The sequence below is a fragment of the Lipotes vexillifer genome, unplaced genomic scaffold (genome assembly GCF_000442215.2).
Source record: "Lipotes vexillifer unplaced genomic scaffold, Lipotes_vexillifer_v1.1 scaffold740, whole genome shotgun sequence".
NCBI classification, from domain to species: Eukaryota; Metazoa; Chordata; class Mammalia; order Artiodactyla; family Lipotidae; genus Lipotes; species Lipotes vexillifer.
The window spans coordinates 773,730-790,073 of record NW_006778610.1 but is presented as its reverse complement, the minus strand read 5'-3'; the positions used below and the strand labels follow the sequence as shown (position 1 = coordinate 790,073).

The following is a 16,344-nucleotide window of genomic DNA, read 5'->3' as shown; positions in this document are numbered from 1 at the left end:
TATGACCTCAGTTGAATATTGGCTTCTCTAAATCTCTGTTTCACATCAGTAAAACTGGGTGGAGAATGGGGAGACAGACTCAATGCTGGCTCAAGTTTCTTTCAATTCTAAAATTCTTTTAGAATAAGAATGCTTTAAGTAATCATGTTCCATTTATTGACTAATACTACTAGCCTATTAGATTTTGGTGAAAGAAAAGCACTTGCTCATTAACTGCTGATTTTTTTTAAAGTCATTAAAATAAAATTTAACACAGGATTCTGTTCCTGAAGAAAACTGTTACATGCTTATCACAATACTCATCCCTGAAGAGTGGACATTGTCTATCAACTCTGAATCTCCAGCACCTGACTATGTGCCAGCTGCACAGTGGGAGCCCAATAAGAGATGATTGAATAAATAAAACAATTTTTAAAAAGTGCAGGAATACTACTGTACGTATAAGAAAGAATAACATTTCCATTATATATAGGTAGCTAAAATATATCAATCTCACAGTAGCCAGCAATATGCTTATTTAGTAAATTCAGAAGTACTTCCCGAGGGGGATCACAATGGCAGAGTAGGAGGATGTGAAGCTCACCTCCCCCAACAAACACATCGAAAATACGTCTACATGTGGAACAATTCTCACAGAAAACCAATGGGAAATGGGCAGAAGATCTCCTATACAACCAAAGCTGCAAGAAAGACCTCCATGTAAGTAGGTAGGACAGGAAAAGAAAAAAAAAGCCATCAGGATGGGACCTGAGCCTCTGGGGGGGGATGTGTAAAGGAGAAAAGGTCCACACAGGCAGGCTTAGGGAGCCCCCTTGCCTGCTGGGACAGACAGAGGGGCTAGAGAAGCCTGGACTTTACTTGAGAGGAGTGTGTGCAGACTGGCTTGCTAACAGTCACGGTGGAGGGAGACTGGTGCTGGCACCTGTACCTCACCACACTTCCCAATCAAAGTGTGAATCTGGTGGGGCTACAAATACCTACAGCAGCTAAGCAGTGAATCTTGGCAGACAAACCCTAGGGAAAAACTCCATTTAGCTGCAAGGAGCTAGTCCTGAGGGTCTGGTGTGTGGTCCAGGTCTAACAACAGAGCGCACTGTCCCGATGTCAGCACTCCTAAGGCGGGGGTGGGGGGAAAGGGAGTGGGTCTGGGCTTTGTCAGCAGCACCTGGTGGAGCACAGAAAGGCATGTATCTGGTACAAAGCCTCTAGGGAGGAGTACTCGGTGCTCCAGTTCTGCCCACCCCACACCTCTGCTTGGAGTTGCATCTGGGGTGGACAGGTCCTGGGAGAGGCCTGTCACAGAGGCAGTCAAGGTCCCAGGCAGCAGCCCAACCATCTCGATTCATGCAGCCACAGCACCCTGGCCCCCAGCGCCAGCCTACTCCATACCACTGCCTAGCACTACATCTAGGACGAACACAATGGAAAAAGGGAAGCAACTTTGGACCGCATGGGAGGTACATAGGTTCACCGTGACCACATGAGCCTCACCTGCTTCAGCGGTCACCTCCTTTGGGCACCTCCTTGAGGGCACGCACTCAAGGACCGTGGGGCCTCATCAAATCCAACCCTCAGGGCTTCTACTCCAACAACTGGGGAGGAGGCCCTGACTCCAACAGGCCATGGAGCAATGAGGGGGCTCTGCCTAACACCCAGTGCAGGCCCTGGACACCAAAACACCAATCACATCCCCATCAAGGGGATAACAGCCAGCAGACTCTGGGGAGAAGAGGTGGCTGGCATCCATACCAAAACCAGCCCTCACACCAAAAATACTGGACTCACACAGAGTACACATGATGCTCCCACATTGAAAACACCCCTTCAAGACCACAGTAGAAAACGTTTCTCTTAAATTCAGACAGAAGTTAAGCAAAATGAAAAAGAAGAGCTACTCCCAATTAAAAGAACGACAGACATCCCCTGAAAGAAATGAAGCAGACCTCACCAGTCTCCTAGACCCTGAGTTCAAAAAGAAGAAAAATGCTAAAGGAATAAAGATTATCAATAGAAATGCAGATCACTATAACAAGGAACTAGAAACTACTAAGATGAAGCAATCAAAATTAGACAACTCAAGTGCTGAGATAACAACCAATCTAGAGCAATCAACAGCAAACTAAATAACACTGAAGAACAAATAAGTGATATGGAGAACAGAACGATGGAAATCACTCAATCAGAACAGCTAAAGAAAAACAAAATTTAAAAATGAAAACAACTTACAAGATTTCTGGTGTAACATTAACCATACCAATGTTCACATTACAGTGGTCTCAGAATAAGAGAGGTAAAAGGGGATTGAAAATTTATTTGAGGAAATTAGGGCTAAAAATTTCCCAAGCCAAAAGAAAGAAATAGATATCCAGGTACAGGAAGCACAGAAGGTCCCCAAAAAATGAACCCAAACAGACCTATCCCAAGACATATCATAAGTAAAATGGCAAAAGTTAAAAACAAAGAGAGAACTCTAAAGGCAGCAAGAGAAAAACAAAAGAGCTATATACAAGGGAATCCCTATCAGGCTATCAGCTGGATGAATTCTCTGCAGAAAATTGCAAACCAGAAGGAAGTGGCATGATATACTCAAAGTCCTGAAAGGGAAAAACCTGCAACATACTTTACCCAGCAAGAATATCATTTAGAATAGAAGGAGAGACAAAGAATTTCTCAGACAAGTAAAAACTAAAAGAATACAGCAATACTAAATCTACCCTAAGGTCTCCTCAAAAGAGAAAAGTAGCAAGAATTTATACGAAAGTGAAAATTACAATAGGAAAGGCATGGAAAATTACAATAGGAAAGGCAAATTACAATAGGAAAGGCAAGAACAAAACGCTAAAATATATAGGAATAATCTTAACAAGAAATCTGTAATATTGGCATCAAAGGCCAATTGACAAAGCCTTAAAACATACTGAAGCATACAAAAGTAGAATCGAGTGGTATGCCAGTTTCTTATATTGAAAGGCAATACTGTAAAGCTAATCTATAAATTTAAAACAAACCCAACTGCAACAAATTACTTTTGTTGAAATTGACAACTGATACTGAAATTCATATGGAAAAATAAGGATTGAAGATCATTTAAATAAGACATTACATTGATTAAAAAGAAGGGACTTCCCTGGTGGCGAAGTGGCTAAGAATCCACCTGCCAACGCAGGGGACACAGGTTCAATCCCTGATCCAGGAAGATCCTACATGCTGCGGAGCAACTAAGCCTGTGTGCCATAACTACTCAGCCTGCGCTCTAGAGCCCGCAAGGCACAACTACTGAGCCTGCATGTCACAACTACCGAAGCCCACGCACCTAGAGCCTGTGCTCCGTAACAAGAGAATCCACTGCAATGAGAAGCCCATGCACCACAACAAAGAGTAGCCCCTGCTCACTGCAACTAGAGAAAGCCCATGTGTGGCAATGAAGATGCGATGCAGGAAAGACAAAAGCAAAAACAACAAAAAAATTGTAAAACAAGTAGAGATAGTTATGGGTCAACATACTTGAAAACCCAGTTAACCACAAAATAAAAAACATACGATAGATTCAAAAAGAAAGGAACTTAAGCATAATACGAAAGAAAACCATCAAACCACAAAAGGAAAAAGAAGAAGAAACCAACAAAGTACAAAATTAACTAGAAAACAAGGTTTAAAATGGCAATAAGCACATACCCATCAATAACTACTTTAAATGTCAATAGACTAAATGACCTGATCAAAAGACACAGAGTGGCAGATTAGATAAAAAATAAGAACCTACAATATGCTACCTACAAGAGACTCACTTCAGGGCTAAGGTGACACATAGACTGAAAGTGAGGAGATGGAAAAAAATATTTCAGGCAAATGGAAATGACAGTAAAGTGGTGGTAGCAATAATCATATCAGACAAAGTAGACTTAAAGTCCATAAAAAAAAGGACATTATACAATGATAAAGGGATCAATACAATTAGAGGATATTACACTCATTAACATATATACACCCGGTATAAGCACCTAAATATATATCAATAGAATACTAACAGACATAGAGGGAGAAACTGGCAGAAATACAATAATATTAGGAGGCTTTAACATCCCACTGACATCAATGGACAGATCTTCCAGACAGAAAATCAGTAAGAAAACAGATGTCCTAAATGACACAATAGACCAGTTGGACTTAATTGACATCTACAAGACACTACATCCCAGAAAACCAGAATACACATTTTTTTTCAAGCGTACATGGAACATTCTCTAGGATAGACCACATACTGGGTCACAAAACAAGCCTCAACAAATTTAATAGCATAGAAATTATTTTAAGTATCTTTTCTGACCACAATGGTATGAAACTAGACATCAACCACAGGAAGAAAAATGGGAAAAGAACAAACATATGAAGACTAAACAACATGCTACTAAAAAAACCAATGGGAAAAGGATGAAATAAAAGAAAAAAAATCAGAAAATACCTTGAGACAAATGACAATAAAAACATAACCTTACACAATCTATGGGATGCAGCAAAAGTGGTTCTAAGAAGTTCATAGCAGTACAGGTCTTCCTTAAGAAACAAGAAAAATCTCAAATAAACAACCTAACCTACTACCTAAAGGAATTAGAAAAGAACAAACAAAACCCAAAGTGAGCAGAAGGAAGGAAATAAAGATGAGAAAAGAAATAAAGATTAAAAAAACCACAAACTAACAGAAAAGATCAGTAAAACGAACAGCTGGTTTTCCGAAAAGATAAACAAAATCTACAAACTCTAGCCAGCCTCACCAAGAAGAAGAGTGGCCCCAAATAAACAAAATAAGAAATGAAAAAGGAGAAATAACAATTGATACTACAGAAATATAAAAAATCATAAGAGAATACTATGAACAATTATATGCCAAGAAATTGTACAACCCAGAAGAAATGGACTAGTTTCTAGAAACACACAGCCTGCCAAAATTGAGTCGAGAAGAAACATAATTTTAACAGAATGATCAAAGTGAAACAGAACCTGTAAGAAAATACTCCCTGCAAACTAAAGTCCAGGACTGGATGGCTTCACTGGGAATTTCTACCTAACCTAGAAAGAACTTAAACCTATCCTTCTCAAACTGGTCCAAAAGGTTGAAGAGGAGGGAACTCTACCAAATTCATTCTATGAAGCCACTATCACCTTGTTACCAAAGCCAAAGACACTACAAAAATTATAGGCCAATACCTTTGATGAATATAGATACAGAAATACTCAAAATGTTAGCAAACTGAATCCAACAATACATTAAAAGGATCATACACCATGATCAAAGGGGATTTATCGCAAGGATGCAAGTATTTATCAAGATCCACAAATCTCTCAATGTGATATACCACATTAGCAAATAGATGAATAAAAATCACATGATCATCTCAATACATACAGAAAAAGCAAACAAAATTCAATATCCATTCATAATAAAAACTCTTGCGAAAGTAGATACAGATGAAACCTATCTCAACACAATAAAAGCCATTTATGACAAACCCACAGCCAACAATACTCAACCCTGAAAAGCTAAAAGCCTTCCCACTAAATTCAGGAACAAGACAAGGATGCACACTCTCACCAATTCTATTCAGCACAGTATTGAAAATCTTAGCCACAGCAATCAGACAAGGAAAAGAAAAGGTATCCAAATTGAAAAGGAAGAGTAAAACTGTCTCTGTTTGCAGATGATATGATACTCTATTCAGAGAACCCTAAAGTCTCCACACAAAAATTAGCAGAATAAATGGGGCTTCCCTGGTGGCGCAGGGGTTGAGAGTCCGCCTGCCAATGCAGGGGACACAGGTTCGTGCCCCGGTCCGGGAAGATCCCACATACCGTGGAGCGGCTAGGCCCGTGAGCCACAGCCGCTGAGTGTGCGCGTCTGGAGCCTGTGCTCCACAATGGGAGAGGCCACAAAAGTGAGAGGCCTGCGTACCGCAAAAAAAAAAAAAAAGCAGAATAAATGAATTCAGCAAGGTAGCAGGATACAAGATTAATATACAGAAAGCTGTTGCTTTTTTTTCTTCGTTGCTTTTCTTTACACTAACAATGAACTATCAGAAAGTAAAAAAACAATCTCGTTTAAAATCATCTCAAAAAGAAAAAAAAAAAGAAAACCCTAAAAATAAATTTATCCAAGGAGGTGAAAGACCTATATGCTGAAAACTATAAAACACTGATAAAGAAAACTGAAGATAACTCAAAGAAATGGAAAGATGTCCCATGCTCTTGGATTGGAAGAATTAACATTGTTAAAATGGTCATACTACCCAAAGCAATCTACAAATTTAATGCAATCCCTATCAAAACACCCATGACATTTTTCACAGAACTAGAAAAAATAACCCCAAAATTTACATAGAACCACATAATTCCCAGAATTGCCAAAGCAATACTGAGGAAAAAGGACAAAACTGGAGGCATAACACTTCCAGACTTCAGACAATAGTACACAAAGCTACAGTAATCAAAACAGCATGGTAGTGGCACAAAAACAAACATACAGATCAATGGATAGAACAGAGAGCCCAGAAATAAAACCACACACCTATGGTCAATTAATCCAGAACAAAGGAAGCAAGAATATATAATGGAGAAAAGACAGTCTCTTCAACAAGTGTTGTCGGGAAAGCTGGACAGCTACACATAAATCAATGAAACTAGAATGTTCCCTCACACCATATACAAACTCCCAATGGATTAAAGACCTAAATACAAGACATGACACCATAACTCCTAAAAGAAAACATAGGCAAAACATTCTCAGATATAAATTGTAGCAATATTTTTTTTAGATCAGTTTCCCACGGCAAAAGAAATAAAAGCAAAACAAACAAATGGGACCTAATCAAACTTAAAAGTTATTACACAGCCCAGGAAACCATCAACAAAATGAAAAGACCACCTATGGAATGGGAGAAAATATTTGCAATGGATGAGACCTACAAGGGGATAATATCCAAAATACACAAACAGCTCATACAACTCAATATGAAAAAAACAACCCAATCAAAAAATGAGCAGAAGACCTAAAACTAAATAGACATCTCTCCAAAGAAGACATTCAGATGGCCAATAGGCACATGAAAAAATGTTCAACATCACTAATTAGAAAAATGCAAATCCAAACCACAATGAGATATCACCTCACACCCATCAGAATGACTCTCATCAAAAAGTCTACAAATAACAAATGCTGGAGAGGGTGTGGAGTAAAGGGAACCCTCCTATTCTGTTTGTGGGAATGTAAATTGGTGCAGCCACTATGGAAAACAGTATGGAGGTTCCTTGAAAAACGAAAAATAGAGCTATCATATGATCCAGCAATCCTACTCCTAGGCATATATCTGGAAAAGATGGAAACTCCAATTTGAAAAGATAGATGCACCCCAGTGTTCATAGCAGCACTATTTACAATAGCCAAGCAATGAAAACTAGTCAAGTGCCCAACAACAGTGGATTGGTTTAAGAAGATGTCACACACACACACACACACACACACACACACACACACACAAACACAGAATAGACTATCACTCAGCCACAAAAAGAATGAAATACTGCCATTTGCAGCAACATGGATGAACCTAGAGAATATCACACTAAGTGAAGTAAGTTAGAGAAAGACAAAAATATGACATCACTTATACGTGGAATCTAAAACATAATACAAATGAATCTATATACAAAACAGAGACAGACTCAGAGACACAGAAAACAAACTTATGGTTACCAAAGGGTAAAGGGACATGGGGAGGGATAAATTAGGAGTATGGGATTAGCAGATGTAAACTATTATACATAAAACAGATCAGCACTAAGGGTTTATTGTATAGCAAAGGGAACTATATTCAATATCTTGTAATAACCTGTAATGGAAAAGAATCTGAAAAACTAACAGAATATTGTAAATCAACTATACTTCAATTAAAAAAAAAGTATTTCTTGTAAAGTCAGGAGTTAGACAAAAAATAAGAGTTATAAAAAAAACTATTTTAAGGTGAAATTGTTACTTGCAAATATAAAGTGTTACCTGAAAAGCCCAAAAGAATCTAGTGAAAAATGATTACAGACCATAACGGAATTAAAATTGAGTAAGGTGGCTAGGCACATATTTAAAATACTTAAATCAACAATCATCAAAATTACAATATCAACCAGTTGAGAAACAAAATGGAAAAAAAGGACTCCATTTATAACAGCAATTAGAACAAAACACTAAAATATACAGGAATAATCTTAACAAGAAATCTGTAATATTGGCATCAAAGGCCAATTGACAAAGCCTTAAAACATACTGAAGCATACAAAAGTAGAATCGAGTGGTATGCCAGTTTCTTAAATTGAAAGGCAATACTGTAAAGCTAATCTATAAATTTAAAATAAACCCAACTGCAACAAGTTACTTTTGTTGAAATTGACAACTGATACTGAAATTCATATGGAAAAATAAGTAAGCAAGAATAGCCAAGAGATCCTAAAAAAAGAATTAGCTATCAGAAACTGTCATATTTTTTAACCTTTTACACATTTAATGATTTTTATTTGCTAACTATTCAAAACATTTAAAAAATTATACATGTTATTTCCCAATATTTTAGGAACCAAAAAATGCTTCTGTACAATGCTAAGTGATGGAAAAACATGATTTCACAATTGGTATATCTGTAGCTATGTAAACCTTTATGCAAAGAGAAGACAATGAAGTGATTATCTCTGGAAGGTTTTCAACCTAATTATCAACTTTTCTGGATTTCTCAAATTTTCTAAGTGTTACGATTATGGTCTGAACAAGGTAAAATTGATTTGTAATTACTACTTTTTTTTTTTTTTTTTTTTTGCGGTACGCGGGCCTCTCACTGTAGTGGCCTCTCCCGTTGCAGAGCACAGGGTCCGGACGCGCAGGCTCAGCGGCCATGGCTCACGGGCCCAGCGGCTCCGTGGCATGTGGGATCTTCCCGGACCGGGGCACGAACCCGTGTCCCCTGCATCGACAGGCGGACTCTCAACCACTGCACCACCAGGGAAGCCCTGTAATTACTATTTTAATAGCTGTTCTCTGTGCAAATCATTTCTTCATGGATATAATAAGGATAAAGTTTAATATGTCTTGTTTTTAATTGAACTGGATTTTAACCTTGCATCTGTGAAAGCAAGTAATATATATTTTTAAACTTGAAATAAATCAATAAAAGAAATGGTGATCAACTCTAGAGAGAAATCATAGTATCTCACAATGCTTATTTTTAAAGGTCATATTTTGAACATGTATATGAATTCATCGATGAATAGTATTTGATAATAATCTAATGAAATACAAAGCACAGGTTTCCTCCTAGCCAACATAACTAAACATGTATTTGATATCTGCTTTGTCTGGAGCATGAGGGTAGACACTGGATTAAAAAAAGTACATAGCAAGACAGGAGACAAGATGGCGGAGTAGAAGGACTTGAGCTCATGTACTCTCACGAAAACACCAAAATCGCAACAAACTGCTGAACAACCATCGACAGAAAAGACTCCAATCTACCAAAAAAGATATTTTACATCCAAAGATGAAGAAGCCACAATGAGACAGTAGGAGAGGTGCTTTTGGCAGGTGGGCGACCCACAAACAGGAAAATACTTATATTGCAGAGGTTCTCCCACAGGAGTGAGAGTTCTGAGCCCCACGTCAGGCTCCCCAGCCTGGGGGTCTGGCAGTGGGAAAAGCAGCCCCCAGAGCACTTGGCTCTGAAGGCCAGCGCAGCTTTAATGTAGGAGCTCCACAGGACTGGGGGACAGGACTCGACTCTTAGAGGGCAAACACAAGGTTTCACGTGCACTGGGACCCAGGGCAAAGCAGTGACTCCGTAGGAGCCTGGGTCAGACCTACTTATGGGGACTGGAGGGTCTCCTGGGGAGGCAGGGAGTGGCTGTGGGGGCAAGGACACGGCTGGTGGAGGCCCAGGGAATACCCACTGGCTGCCATGTTGGCCTCACCCAATGGCCTGCAGGCTCCAGAGCTGGGATGCCTCAGGCCAAACAACCAACAGGGTGGGAACACAGCCCCACCCATCAACACACAGGCTGCCTAAAGCCTTACTGAGCTCACAGCCAGCTCTAAACACATCCCTCGACACGGCCCTGCCCACCAGAGGGACAAGACCCGGCTCCACACAACAGTAGGCAGGCACCAGTCCCTTCAACCAGAAGGCCTGCACAGACCCCTGGACCAACCTTACCCGGGTGCATTCCTATACACGAATAACGAAAGATCAGAAAGAGAAATTAAGGAAACAATCCCATTTACCATAGCATCAAAAAGAATAAAACACCTAGGAATTAAACCTAGCTAAGGAGGCAAAAGACCTGTATTCTGAAACCTACAAGACTCTGATGAAAGAATCTAAAGATGACACAAACAAATGGAAAGATATACTATGTTCTTGGATTGGAAGAATCAATATTTTCAAAATGACTATAATACCCAAGGCCATCTATAGATTCAATGCAATCCCTATCAAATTACCAATGGCATTTTTCACAGAACTAGAACAAAAAATCTTAAAATATATATGGAGACACAGAGACCCTGAATATTCAAAGCAATCTTGAGAAAGAAACAGAGCTGGAGGAATGAGGCTCCCTAACTTCAGACTCTACTACAAAGCTAGTCAACAAATCAGTATGGTACTGGCACAAAAACAGGAATAGAGATCAATGGAACAGGACAGAAAGCCCAGAGATAAACTCATGCACCAATGGTCACCTAATCTATGACAAAGGAGGCAAGAATACACAATGGAGAAAAGACAGTCTCTTCAATAAGTGGTGCTGGGAAAACTGGACAACTACATGTAAAAGAATGAAATTAGAACATTCCCTAACACCATACACAAAAATAAACTCAAAACGGATTAAAGACCTAAAGGTAAGGCCAGACACTATAAAGTCTTAGAGGAAAACATAGGCAAAACACTCTGACATAAATCACAGCGATATCTTTTTGGAACCAACTCCTAGAGTAATGGAAATAAATACAAAAATAAGCAAACGGGACCTAATTAAACTTAAAAGCTTTTGCACAGCAAAGGAAACCATAAACAAGACGAAAAGACAACCCACAGAATGGCAGAAAATATTTGCAAACCAAGTGACTGACAAGGGATTAATCTCCCAACCTAAACATCCACCAACAGAAGAATGGATAAAGAAGATGTGGTACATATATATAATGGAATATTACTCAGCCATAAAAAAGAATGAAATAATGCCATTTGCAGCAACATAAATGGGCCTAGAGATTATCATACTAAATGAAGTAAGTCAGACAGAGAAAGAAAAATATTATAATATCACTTATACGTGGAATCTAAAAAGACGATACAAATGAACTTATTTACGAAACAGAAACAGACTCACAGACTTTGAAAACAAACTTATGGTTACTAAAGGGAGAGGGATAAATTAGGAGTTGGGGATTAATATATACACACTACTGTGTATAAAATAGATAATCAAGAAAGACCTACTGTAAAGCACTAGGAACTCTACTCAATATTCTGTAATAATCTATATGGGAAAAGAATCTGAGAAGAATGGATATATGTACATATATAACTGAATCACTTTGCTGTACACCTGAAACTAACACATTGTAAATCAACTGTACCCCAATATAAAATAAATATTAAATTTAAAAAAGGACATAGGATGATTCCTTCTTTTCAGTTTATAGCTGGCAACAAAAATAACTGATATTCACGGAATTCTTTTTTTTTTGGTTATCCTATTTATCCTCATATTTGAGGCAGTTATTATTAATATCCTTCTTTTACACATGAGACAACTCAAGCACACAGCAGTTATAATCGAGTTAGAATATTAAACTTTAAAAACTCAATAGCAACTCATAGCATATGTAAATGATAACTCAGCAATGCTCACAGAAAAAGAAAAAGAAAGAAAAAAAGGCCATTTTCCCAAAGAAAAGTCAGGAGAATCTTCAAGGAGAAGGCAGGAACTGAGTCAAGCCTTAAAGGGCTCAGTCACATGGCAAAGAATAGAGAGCAGGCTCCAGAGGAGACAAAAGCATGGAAAACGTCCCCACAGATCAGGAATTCACAAGTTCAGGGAATAATGAGCAGACTTATTGTTTTAAGCAAAGGATTCACTTAGTTAAGTGGTTGGAAAAGAAATTTGCAAAGTAGGTTTATCATCTTCCTAATGGAGTATCTAAATTCATGATTTTGCAACATATACTTTTTTTATTCCTTGAATGTCTTGTTAAAGAAACATGCTTAAATGAAATGTCTGGGATTGGTTTCTAAATAATCCAGTGTGTATGGTGGGAGGCGTGGGGCTGATGATGAAATGCTAAGTATCTGAGACTTACACTCTTCTTTCTTCCTTTGTATGTTTGAATTTTTTCAAAATAAAAGATTTTTTAAGAGCCACTTAAAAACATACTATTATTAAAGTGGGGTATGTATATATACATCTGTGTGTGAAACTGTTTACAACTGAAAACCATTTACAAGTATGCACTATATGATACATACACCTTTGTTCCTGGGGTTTACAGACCCTTAAATTTAAACAAATAATCTTAGGCGGTACAGTCTTTTAGATGTACTCAGTCTCTGATCAAGAGTGTTTCAAACTCAAGGACATTAGCCTACCACTGCTTAGCCTACCTAAGCATTCCTCTTAATGCTTAGCATCTGTTGCCGACTGATAAAATTTTAGTCTCAGAGTTAAAGGAAACAGATGTTACTGTTCTTTAGAAAAATAATTGAGATTTTCAATATGAAAATGTTATTAAAGGGAAAGGAGGAAGCTAAGAAGCAAGCAAACATATTCGATCACAATATAGAGGGAAAGATGATTAAAAAAAGGGAAGGGAAGTAAAATTCATTTACTATGTTTTTTTCTCAGACCCTTCAAATCATGCAACCTTTTTCAAGGTACTCTGTGTTTTTGTACATGCTATCTATTTTTTTCAACCTTCTGGTCTCAACTCAAGAGTCATCTCTTCTGAAAAGCGTTCCTTGTCCCTACTCTCCACACCAAGCAGAGTCTGGATCTTTGTACACTTATGTGTTACACACATACCTGCCACCCACCAAATTGTAGTGTAATTGTCTCCTCTATTTTATTGAGGTTCTTATCAATCCCCTGTGCCTATTAAACAAAATGGTGCACAGTAGTCACTGAAAAATGCTGAAATAACAGGAACTTGACAACAACTGCAAATAATGAACATTTTAACAAATTCAAGAGAATATTTTAACAAATTCAAAAGCACACTTAGATTACAAATTAACAATGCATGCTATGTTTTCTTTATTTAAGAGAAACCTCCACACATTGCTTTGCATTTATATTTACTTGTCAATGATAGTTTGGAAAATTCAGAATGAAGAAGCAAATATATTTATGTTTATGGTAAGGGACCGGGCTGTAGGGTAAAATAAAGGTCTGAGATAATTTCTCCTCAGCATCCATATCTTTTATCACTAACTGGAATTCGGAGAAAGTTCAATTGAGCAGCCAGCATCGAGGTGCCTGCATATGGGACAGTGTGTGTTTTTCTGAGTCCACTTAATTTGTAAGAGAGACATCCTCAAGAGTTCTGGATGCCTGAGTAGGCAAGCTGGCTAGCAGAAAATTCTTGGACCTCAAATAGTTCTCAAACCTAAGGTTTACCTAATTTTCATCGAGTACACCCTGTGACAATGCCCTGTGACAATGCCAGGGAGTATACAATGGCACGCTATTCAGTTTAATAAATTTAGCTAACTATTAAACATTAAATAACACACATTGGAACTAAGGAGTTATAAAACACAAGACAACTTGTTTCTTCTGGAGGCCGTAGGGAAGAATCTCTTTTCTTGCCTTTTCCAGCTTCTAAAGGCTGCCGGATTCCTTAGCTTCGTGACTTCCTGATCACTCTGACCCTGACAACTTCTTTTGTTATGACTGTCCCGCCTCCCTCTTACAAGGATCCTTGTGAATAAACTGCCCTGTCTCCCCATAATTCAAGATAATCTTCCCATTCCAAAATTCTTAACTTAACACACATGCAAAGTCCCTTGTGTCAAGTAAGATAACATATTCACAGTGTTTTTTGTTTTTTTTTTTTAAACGGGGTTGGGGAGAGGGGCATTGTCTAACACACCTACATTTCCTTTTTATAAAGAGGTATCCAATAACATTCCCTAGACTCAGGGCTGCCTGTAGCAACTTTTGGAGCACATCCTCAAATACAATCAGAATGGTAACCTTTGGGGTCCTGGAATACAGGAGTCATGCCCTGACCCTAACTGGCAATGAAAATCCCAAACATTTTTTCTCCAAAGGCCCCTTTTACTATCCCTCCATATTCCAGACCCATCATACTACTCCTAGCTGATTAGAGCTTCTGATATGCTTCAAATCATTGTACTAAACTAACTTATCCAAACCAGAGGAAATACACTTAATGACTTAGTCACTTTGTATAATCAATCTGAAGTAAATTGCAATTTGTTAGGCCACTGAAATAACAAAAATAATTCAGACTTTCAGTTGGTCAGCACTAGATCAAACTGTTCATCAATGAAAGATAGAGATTGGTCAATGCAAAGCTTAGTTTCCAAACATGAAATAACCTCTAGTGTTGACACATCTCTTTAAAATTCTCTATTCTCAAGTCAATTTGAAAAGTTAGGAATATTTATTTCAGATTCAATTTCTATCATTTTATCTATAAAGATATAATTTCTTATTTTCAGTCATTCCTGAACGTTAAAACTATATTAAGTATGGATATAAGGGCAAGAATTCAATACAGAGTTTTGTTTTTAGCTGTATAAATAAAAATGCTTCTAAGTAAAAGAATACCCAAAACATTAGGAATAGAGGAAAAAACAGGGAGAAGATCCAAGCAACAGAACATAACAAAGAAGGAAACATCGAGAAAAGCAGAAGAAATACACATATTGATATGCTAAACAGTGCTCTGCCCAAGATGCTAAATGACTGGTTGCTAACTGTACTTAATCTGCAGAAAAGACTTCGACTAAGCCTCCAGTATATTCATTAGTCCTGGATCATTTGAACTTCACGGAGCTTATTTACTTATTTTTAGGATTAGCAACACAAATTATTTAACCAATGTATTGATTAAGGCCCGTTTTTATGCATAACACTGTCTGGGAGTTTCAAATGTTGACTATGTGGGAAATACATTTTTACTGACATATTAACTAATTCTTCCAGTTTAATTGAATACGAACATTTTTTAAAACTCCAAACACTAACAATTTTACTTGTTTTAAAAACCTACTGTTTTTACACAAAACTAGTCATTGATCCCTTTCTGGAGGTAGAAGGAAACCCAGAAATGACATTCCTGACCTAACTGTGATAGAAATTATACAGCACTGGAAAAGTGGGTCAGCATTTTATCATTTACAAATCTAGGTCAGGTCAGCATTTCCCAACTAGTTTCTACTTGTAAATTCACATGCACCACTATTATCTCTTGAAATGGAGAACGTGGAAATACAGGGACAAATGTAAGGTAATATGTAAATGTGCAAAGACACCCAACACCCCGTGTGCCCAAGATAAGTGACCACAGGTGATTGAAAAGATTTCTAATAACACACAGAAATATTAACATTTTCTTTTGCACTTCAACTCTGTTCTCCACTGGCAATATTGGTGGTCATTTGTGCCTATTTTCATCTCATTGTCATGGTACCTAGAGTGCATTTGCTATATTTGTGCTGCTTAATTTGAGCTATTTTATGGACACCTCACATCTAAGTATGAAGCAACAAGAGTGTCACAGGTATTAACAAGAGAAAGCATACATATAACTATGATTAATAGACTTAAGAAAATGAAGATGTAAATGCTTCACATGTCCTTGATAAATGATTGATAAGAGAAACTATTCTGAAGGAAAAGTGCAAATTCTGCTATGAAAAAAGTACTCTGATCATGCAGTCAGATAAGACAAAGAATGACAAAATGGAAAAACCTGCAAAAATATCGAGTCAGGGTAGGAACCCTGGCTACTCATTAGAATCACCTAGAGCTTTTAAAAACAATCAGTGCCCAGAAATTTGGACTGAATTGGGTGGGCATATAGTTTCTCAAAGTTCCCTGGGAGTTTTTACTTGCAGTCAAGGTTACAAGTCACTATGCTACAGAAGACCAGAATCTACTTCAGATACCTACCTAATTAGCCTGAGGTAGTAGTTTTCAAAGTGTAGTTTATGGAATCTTTTCATGGGTTTATGCAGTCAAAACTACTTTTATAATGCTAAGACCTGCCTTTCTACTGTGATGCCA

General features: G+C 37.8%; 1 protein-coding gene across 1 annotated transcript in view; it reads right to left on the bottom strand.

Moving 5' to 3' along the window:
• The window catches only part of TMEM167A (transmembrane protein 167A), a 33,134-nt gene that overhangs the window by 13,090 nt on the left and 3,700 nt on the right, over window positions 1-16,344 (bottom strand). The gene's annotated exons all lie outside the window — the stretch shown is intronic.